Below are 10,375 nucleotides of genomic sequence, written 5' to 3'. Positions count from 1 at the left end.
TTTGGGCAGGTACATGGAGAGGAGAAGCTTTGAAGGGATTTGGGTCAAATGCAGGGAAACTCGAATCGTTCAGGGTCTCCGGTCATTATGGACTATTTGAATCAAAGGAACGGTTTCCGTGCTGTATGACTCTGTCTCCAGTGATTGGAGGAGGAGATTACTTAGATAAGGCATGTTGTAGACACTGAAGCAAGTTACAGCGACAGGGATGGTAGTCTGGAATGCAGTACATTTCAAATATGTGGAGGGACGATTGGGATAGGAGGAGGTTACAGAGATAGGATCTGTTATAGGAGTTACAAATTATTGAAGACACTGGTCCACAAGACATGCCGTAGATGCAACGTTGGAGAGTAGCAAGTCTTAGTACAACAGAACGTAAAGCCAGGGTGGTGATTGTGCATGAGGTGGGGATATTCTGTACTCCCCATCCAGAACTGTATCGATGTCATGTCTTGTTAACAGAGGTTTGGAGCCTTCTCATTGCTTTCTGCTCGGTTGTCGAGACTGGATGAAGTTAGCAATACTGAGGGTTGCAGAGTTAGCAAGGACTCTTTAGACTGGTCACGGTTACAAGCCTCTCGTAGGAGGCCTGCTTTCCCCTCTGTTGTCCAGATGCTCACCATGGCAGCACAGGCCTGGATTGAAAACTGGGAACTCTCGATGCTGTCTCAGTGCAAGAAAACTTACAGTGGGGGTGGTGATTGAGCCTGAGGTGTGTCTGTACTGTGCTCTCCCTCCAGCACTGTATCTGTGTCATGTCTTGTTAGCCGATGTTTGGAGATAGCTCATTGCTCTCTGCTCTGTGCACTGTGAGTGATCTTACCTCACTGCAGGATTTATTGAATGCTCCAGATCTCCCTGCCCTTTGTCTCTCTGGTTGACCAACCATCATCAATGAGGTGATGGATGAGACACCCAGCAATTGGGAAGACTATTGAGTCGGGAACTTCCTAAATACCTACAGGAGACAGAGAAATAGACAGTCTCTGAAATTAGGGTGATGGAAACACATGCAGAATGGTAATAATTGCCATACTGACCTGAAAAATCCCAATCTCTATCTCTGGTCTGTGTTGCTTCATCTCTCTGGAGAGATGGGTTCTGTTGGCTCAGGATCTGGAGTAGCTGGAAGAGTGAGAGACACTGACAGAGGCAACAATTAGACCCTCACAGTGAGGAATACCAAATGGAGAGATACTGAGTGATATCAGCAGAGCGCAGGAAGATTTCGTAACAAACCATTGTGTAGAAAGAAGGTTTTGATTCATGTTGCTTCTGGTGTCAGTGCTCAGGGATGGGAAACCTGTGAGAAGGTGAAGTGATGGCCTGGTGGTATTATCGCTGTGCTATTAATCCAGAAACTCAGCCATGTTCAAATCCCACTATTGTAAATAGGTGAATGCATGAGTGGTGTGAAGACTGGGGAGGGTTACAGTGATATCATGTGCTCTCCAGGCTGGAGGAAGGTGCACAGATGGGGAGGTTGGTAAGGATTCGAGAATGTTAGAGACAGGGTGGGCTGTAGGTTCTGGACATGATGACAGAGATGAGGAGCTTTTTTGAGCACAGAGACCATAACTGTTAGCTTCAAAGACATTATGGAAAAAGATAAGGGTAATGCAGAAGCTAAGTATCTAAATTTGGGGAGGCCATTTATCATGAGATTATCACTGTCATTCAACGTTATCATTAGACTGGCAAGCCTCGACTGCAAGGAACTACACTTGTTGGAGTCTCTATTTGGAAAACGGGAGATGTTAAATGTGATGCAGTGAGAATTCAGAGCAAATGTGTTTTGCGAGGAGTGAATGGCTCAAACAGCACATTTAGCAAATACTGATCAAGCGATATTGTGAGTTTGATAAAGAAAATACAGAGCAATAAAAACAGACGAAGCCATTCAAAAGTCTCGAGTGTGTGGGGCAGGGGGGGATGGGGTGGATGCTGGGGGTGGTGGTTGTAGTCCTTAAAAATGAACAGGCAAACAACGGTCACAAAATATCCTTAGCTAATAATGTTAACGATAAGCCACAAGGTACTTAATAAGCACAGTTAGAGTAAGAGAATTCCCAACTAAGCAGTGGGGCCTGTTAGAAACCAAAGGGACAATCAGTGCATGGAGCCAGAGGAAGAAGGTGAGGTCTTCAATGAATACTTCCCATCTGTATTCACACAGGAGAAAGACATTGAAGCCAGGGATGGTGAGGTTCAGGAACATGTTAAGATCAATGAGGAGGAGGCATTAAATATTTTCACAGGCAAAAAGGTGGAGAAATCCCCAGTAACAATAAAATACATCCCAAGCTGCTATGGGAGGTCATGGAGCAGATTGCTGGGGCCCTGGTGGATATATTTAATACTTTGCTGGCCACAGGTGAAGTGCTGAATGACTGGAGGATCGCTAATGTGGTTCCTTTGTTCAAGAGCAGCAGGGATAGGCCAGGTAATTACAGAGCAGATAGTCTGATAGGAGGGGGAGGGAAATTATTGGAAACAATTCTGAGGAACACGATGAATCAACATTCGAAAGGACAGGAATATATTAGGAATTGTCTGTATGGATTCGCTTGAGGACTGTCCTCTGATTTTGATGAGGGCAATGCAGATGATGTGGGTTACATGGAGTTCATTAAGGTCTTTGACAAGGTCCCACATGGAAGGCTGGTCCAAAAGGGAAGAGCCCATGGGATCCAAGGCAAGTTGGAAAATTGTATCCACAATTGTTGGAGGATTGTTTTTATGATTGGAAGCCTTTGTCCAGTGGATGTACAACAGGGATCTGTGCAGGAACCATTGGTGGTTATTATGTACATTGATATATCGGATATGAAAGCAGAAGGAAACATTAGTAGGTTTACCGATGACATGAAAAGTGAGAGTGTTGTCCACAGTGAGGGGGACAGTCTCAGGCTGCAGTCTGATATCAATCAGATGATAAACTGAGCAGAGGAATGGCAGACAGAGTTTACTTCTGATCACTGTGAGGTAATGCACTGTGGGGAGTCTCATAAGCGAACAGTATACGTCATGAATGGTAGGTCCTCCTGGAGAACTGAGGAACACAGGGACCTTGGTGGGCAAGTCCCTGGATGTCTGAAGGTGTCAGCACAGGTACACAGTCATTATGTAAATGGCCCAACTGGAGAATGGGGCTAAACCTGACCTCCCCTTGGGAAACAAGGTAGGGAACAGGACTGAGGTGTTGGTGGGGGAGCACTTTGGAAAGTCACCACAATTGTATTAATTTGAAAATAGTGATGGAAAAGGACAGGCCTGGTCGACAAGTTCAAGTTATACCACGGAGCAAGATAGTATTAGACATAAATTTTAAAAGTAGATCTGGGAGGCTATTTGCAGGTAAAGGGAAGTCTGGCAAATAGAAATATTTTAAAACCAAGATAAAAGGAGCGTTCAGCGCCAGCGTGTTCCTGTTAGTGTGCAGCTCAATGCTGACTGAATTAGGAAATACTGGCTGAATTTCGAGGCTGTGGTCAAGAAAACAGGGGGGCACATAACTGGCTGACTCAAGTGAATCCCTTCAGGAACATCGGGGCTGTAGAAATACTCTGAGGATGGAAATCAGGAACGTAAAGAGGGAGCAGAAGATAGCTTTGGCAGAGAAAGTTAAGGAGAATTGAAAGAGATTCTATAAGTGTATTAAGAGCAAAAGAAGAGTGAGGGACAAAACAGGTATCCATAATGATCAATGAAGCCAACAATGTGGTCAACTACAGGATCCGAAACAAATATTTCACTTTGGAACTTACTGAGGATAAAGACTGGGGCGCTCAGGGGACTAAACCATGTTTGTCCTGACTACTATTAGAATACTGTGTGCAATTCTGGTCTCAATGCCATCGGGAGGATGTTGTGGAACATGAAAGGTCTCAGAAGAAATGAAAAAGGATGCTTCCAGGGTTGAAGGGTTTGCTCTTCAGGGAAAAGCCTGAATAAGCTGGGGCTGTTTTCACTTGAACGTGGGAGGCTGAGGAGTTACCTGATAAAGGTGTTTAAAATCATGATGGTCATCGAGAGGGTCAATAGACAAGGTCTTTTTCCCAAGCTGGGGGATTCCAAATTGACAGGGCACAGCTTTAAAGTGCGAGGGGAACGTTTCGAAGGGACCTAAAGGAAAACTGGTTCCGGCAGAGTCTATGGAATAAACTGCCAGAGGAAATAGTGCAGGCTGATAGAAATACATTTTATATGATGGGTATATGAATAAAAAGGGTTTAGAGGGATATTGGCAAAATTCTGGCAAATGTGACTAGATACATCATGCAGGAGTTGGTCTGAAGGATCTGTTTCTGTGCTGTACATCTCTATAACTCAATGTCTTGAAATGAGTCCACATCATCGAAGAGGAGGTGCCGGAGGTTTTAAACCACAAAGGTAGATAAATCCCCAGGCCCTGATTCAATGTATCTCAGGACATTGTGGGAAGCTAGTGAAGAAATTGTAGGGCCCCTAGCAGAGATATTTGTACCATGTGTGATAGGCAGGTAGACTGGATGGTGGCATTGTGGACAGTGAAGAAGGTTTTCTGAGATTGCAAAGGGATCCTGATGAAATGCGTGAATGGCTGAAAAACTGTAGATGGAGTTCAATCTGAATAAATGCGAGGGAATGCATTTGGTACAACAAACACAGGCAGGGCCTATACAATTAATGGTAGGACCTTCAGTAGTGTTGTAGAACAGAGGGACCTCGAGGTATAAGTACATAATTCTTTGAAGTTTGCAACATGGAGACAGGATGGTTAAAAAGGGACTTGCCACACTTGCTTTCATTACTTTGGATATAGTAGTTGGGAAGTCGCATTGAGATTATACAGGCCATTAGTGAGTCCTCTTCAGGAATACTGTGTTCAGTTCAGGTCGCCCAGTTATCGGAAGGATATTATTAAGCTCGAAAGGGTTCAGATGAGATTTACTGGAATGTGGCTGGGTATGGAAGTTTTCAGTTCTAAAGAAAGGCTGAATAGGTTGGTATTTTTTTCATTGAAACCTGAATGTTGACAGATGACCTCGTAGAAGTTTATAAAATAATGAGGGGAATAGATAGAGTTAATGGGAGCTGTTTTTTTTTTCCCAAGGACAGGGGAGTTTCAAGACTAGAAGCTACATTTTTAAGTGTAAGAGGAGAGACATTTAAAAAAAAAGTCGTGAGGGTCACATTGTTACACAGAGGGTGGATTGTGTGTGGACTGAACTTCCCAAGGAAGGGGTGAATGTGGGGACAATTACAATGTTTAAAAGACATTAGGATTAGTACATGAATAGGAAAGGTTTGAAGGGATAGGATCAAGGTACAGGCAAGTGGGACAAGATCAGTTTTCGAGTATGGTTAGCATTGACCGAACAGTGTGGTCTGACTCTCTGACTATGATTATAATGTTGTGTCATTAATTAACAAAGGCTGCAAGAGGAAGCCAGGAAACTACAGACTGATGAGCCAGACATCAGAGTGCGTCAGTTGTTGGAGGTCATTCTGAGAGGTAGGTGGTATTTGGAACGACAAGGACTGATTACGGCAGCCAATATGTCTTTGTGCGTGGGAAAACATGCCTCACAAATTTGACTTGAAGATAGATGAAGGCAGAGCAACAGACGTTGTTTCTGGCTTCAGCAACAGTTGGTCAGGGTGTCGCATGATACATTGGATAGTAAGGTTAGGTCACAAGGGATCAGGGAGAGCTAGCCAACTGGATACAAAATGGGATGACAGTGGGAGACAGAGGGTGGTGGGAGAGGGTTGTTGTTCAGACTGGGGCCTCTGACTAGCAGTGTGCTGTAAGGATTGGTGCTGGGACCACTGTTGTGCACCACTTACATAAACAAGCTGAGTGAAAAGGTAGCAGTCCCTGTTAGCATTTTTGCCGATACCAAGATTAGTGGAAGAGTGGGCAGGGAATATAGTGATCAAAGGGGACGTTAATCAACTGGGCCAGTGGGCTAAGGAATGAAAGATGGAATTTAATTCAGGTGTTGGATTTAGTTCAGACAAACCAGGGAGGACTAAAACAGTTAATGGTAGGGACCTGCGCAGTGTTGTCGAACAGAGGGAGATCAAGGGGTGCAGTTACATTGTTCCTTGGAAGTGGCATCACAGGGGGACAGGGAGGGGAAAGCAGCATTTGGCACACTTGTCATCAGTGGCCAGAACATTGAGTACGTGAGTTGGAGATATTTGTAACATTGTCGTCAATATTTCTCCTGGGCAGAGGAGGCCACAGGTTGACCTTATAAAGGTGTATGAAACAATGTAGGCCTTAAGTAAGGTGAATTGCGAAGGGTAGGTGAGTCCAAATCTAGAGCCATAAACGTGTGGTGAGAGAGCAAGGATTTAAAGAGGGAGCTGACGGGCAACATTTTCCACAGAGGATGGTGCACAGATGGAACGGACTACCAGAGGAAATGGTGAAATCAAGTACAATTACAACATGGAAATGACACTTGGTCAGGTACATGGAGAGGAGAAGATTGGAAGGGATATGGGCCAAACACAGGCAAATGCAACTCATTCCATTTAGGAAACATCAAACAAAGAGTAATGCAGCACAGAAACAGACCCAACGTCTTCAGTTGTTGTTGGAGGAGACTATCGAGACAAGGCATGTTTGTCGAGACTGAAGCAAGTTACAGCGATACGGGTGGTCGTCTGGACTGGAGGTTTCAAATATGTCAAGAAATTGGTGAGAGGTGAGGAGATGACAGAGATAGGAACTGTTATAGGAGTTCGAATGATTGAAGACACTGGTCCACAAGATGAGCCATAGATACAGTATTGGAGAGGGAATAGTTAACAGAAAGATCCCAGGCAGCATTACCACTCTCTCATTGCAGGCCTGTTTTCCCTTCTGTTGTCCTGGTGCTCAACAAGACAGCACACGCCTGGATTGAAAACTGGGAACTCCCGATGCTGTCTCAGTACAATAAAACTTAAAGTAGAAGTGGTGATTGAGCCTGAGGCGAGTCTGCTCCCCCTCCAGCACTATATCTATGTCATGGCCTCTTAGCTGATGTTTGGAGCCCTCTCATTGCTCTTTGCTCTGTGCACTGTGAGTAATCTTAGCTGGCGGCAGGATTTATATAAGGCTCCCGACCTCCCTGACCTTTTTCTCTCTGGCTGACCAAACATTTTCCCAACCAGCAGTTGGCAGGTCTATTGAGGCAGTACCTCCTTCAGTACCTGTAGAATACACAGAAATAGGCAGAATGGGAAATTAGACTGATGCTTGTGAGGGTTACACATGTAAAATGGCACTGAGCCCCACAGAGATCTGGAAAATTCCAGTCTCCATTCCTGGCCTGTACTGCCTCATCTCTCTGGAGTGGAGAATTCTGTTGGCTCAGGATCTGGAGTAGCTGCAAGAGTGAGAGACGCTGACAGAGGCAGCAATTAGACTCCCCGAGAATGCTTTGGCCCCTCTCCTCACTCACTCTGGTTGGAGGACCGGCCGCTACTCGGTCCTCCTGTTCCGCCCCTTCCTCCCAATTGCAGAGTTGATTCAGGCGAGACTTCGCAGGCAAGGGACAAAGGAAGTTCAAGTCGATGTTTTGTGACGCGGTGAAAATATCCCGAATCTTGGACCGAGAGGCCTGGGTTCAATTCACAGCTTGTGCAGATGTGTGTAATAACAACTTTTAGCAGGTTCATTAAGAAAAACAAGGGAAGTCAGAAACAGAGAGAAAACAATAGAAAATGCATGCAATGTAGTGGGGCTCTCAATGCTCAGATGATTTGACTCTTTACCCAGCGTTTCAGGGTCCCACTACAGACTGTTGTGCGCCTCTTAGTGCACAGCCAGAAACCACGATTGTGGGGGCAAAATGTTGTGGTGGAATATAGAGATGCTTTTCTGGAAGTCGCTCGGTATTTGTGGTGGAAACTGTTGAGAAGGAGTCGGGTTTTGTATGGAGCTACCTGTCCCCCTCCTGTTGCAGCCTCTTATTATTGTCCTGACTCTATCTCGTACATGGAGAAAGTGAGGACTGCAGATGCTGGAGATCAGAGCTGAAAAATGTGTTGCTGGAAAAGCGCAGCAGGTCAGGCAGCTTTCTCTACCTCTACATGTTTGGTTGAGATCAGTGACACTTCGTAAGCCCACAATACAAGATCCATCACTCTATTTAAGACAGTAAAAATCTCTTGTCGCACAATAGTCAGAGAACAATACAGCGCAGAACAGGCCCTTCAGTCCTTGATGTTGCGCCAACCTATGAACTATTCTCAGCTCGTCCCCCTACACTATCCTGAAATCACCCATGTGCTTATCTAAAGGATTGTTTAAATCTCACTAACGTGGCTGAGTTAACTTCATTAGTAGGTAGTGGATTCCATGTCCTAACCACTCTGAGTAAAGAACCTTCCTCTGACATCTGTCTTAAATCTATCACCCCTCGAATTGGAGATATGCCACCTTATGCACACTAATGTCATAATCCTAGGAAAAAGACTTTCACTGTCTACCCTATCTAAGCCTCTGATCATCTTGTATGTCTCTATCAAATCCTCTCTTCGCCTTCTTCTTGCCAATGAGAACACGTTCAAGTCTCTCAACCTTTCCTCATAAGACCTTCCCTCCAGACCACACAACATCCTGGTAAATATCCTCTGCGCCTTTTCCCATGCTTCCACATCCTTCCAGAAATATGGGCACCAGAACTGCACACAATATTCCAAATATGGTCGCACCAGTGTTTTGTATAGTTGCAGCATGATATTGCGGCTCCAGAACTCAATCCATCTACGAATGAAATCTAACACACTGTATGCCGCCTTAACAGTACTGTACACCTGGTGGCAACTTTCAGGCATCTATGTACATGGCCTCCAACATCCTTCTGCACATCTACACTACCAAGAATCTGTCCATTGACCCAGTACTCTGCCTTCCTGTTATTCTTCACAAAGTGCATCACCTTACATTTAGCTGCATTGAACTCCATTTGCTACATTCAGACGAATTCTGCAGTTTATCCAAGTCCTCCTGCAACCTGTAACATTCTTCCACACTGTCCATTACTCCACTGACTTTGGTGTCGTCTGCAAATTTACTAATCCATCCACCTATGCCTGCGTCTAACACCTTTATAAAAATGACAAACAGCAGTGGTCCCAAAACAGATCCTTGTGGCACACCACTAATAACCGCACTGGAGGCTGATTATTTTCCATCATCCACCACTCACTGCCTTCTTTCAGAAAGCCAGTTTCTAATCCAAACTGCTAAATCACACTCAATTCCATGTCACTACATTTTCTCTAACCGCCTACCATGTGGAACCTTGTTAAAGGCTTTACTGAAGTCCATGTATACCACGTCAACTGCCCTACCCTCATCTATATGCTTGGTCACCATCACAAAAAACTCAATGAGATTTGTGAGACACGACCTGCCCTTGACGAAACCATATTAACGATCTGAAATCATATTGTTGTTTGCCAGATGATTACAAATAGTGTCTCTTATAATCCTTTCCAAAACCTTTCCTACAACAGAAGTAAGGGTCACTGGTATATAATTACCTGGGTCATCTCAACAGCCCTTCTTGATCAAGGGCATAACATTTGCAATCATCCAGTCCTCTGGTACTGAACTTGTAGGCAATGACAGCTCAATATCAAAGCCAAAGTCTTTGCTATCTTCTCCCTAGCTTCCCAGACAATCTACGGATAAATCCCATCTAGCCCAGGGGACTTGTCTACATTCAATCCTTCTAGAATTGATAACACCTGTTCGAAACTAACCTCTATCCTTTCTAGTCTAACATCTTCTACCTAATTATTATCTACAATATTCTAATTTTCCTGAGTGAAAACCAATGAGAAATATTCGTTTCGCACCTCTCCGATTTCCAGTGTCCACACTCAACTTCCCACTTCTGTCTTTGATCGGCCCGATTCCTACCCTATCCTTTATTCCTCACATACCGATAGAAAGCTTAAGGGTTCTCCTTTATTCTATTCACTAAAGACTGCTCGTGTCCTCTCTTTGTTCTTCTTAACTCTCTTTAAAGCCTTCCTCCCTGATCTGTAAGTCTCCATCGCCTCATCTGTACCATTTGCCTCATCAAAACATAAGCCTCCTACTTCTTCTTAACAAGAGATGCAATTTCTGTGCTAAACCACGGTTCCCTTACCTTATCACTTCCTCCCCGCCTGACAGGGACATACCTATCAAGGACACGCAATATCTGTTCCTTAAACCAGCTCCATATTTCCATTGTCTGCATCCACTGCATTTCGGTACCCCATCCTATGCATCCTAATTCTTGCTGAATCGCATTATAATTGCCACTGCCCCATCGATAAGTCTTCACCTGTGGCATGTACCTATCCCTTTTCATCACCAAACTAAACATAACTG

This window comes from Chiloscyllium punctatum, chromosome 21, assembly GCF_047496795.1.
Source record: "Chiloscyllium punctatum isolate Juve2018m chromosome 21, sChiPun1.3, whole genome shotgun sequence".
Classification (NCBI taxonomy): domain Eukaryota; kingdom Metazoa; phylum Chordata; class Chondrichthyes; order Orectolobiformes; family Hemiscylliidae; genus Chiloscyllium; species Chiloscyllium punctatum.
This window is presented reverse-complemented; position numbering follows the sequence as displayed.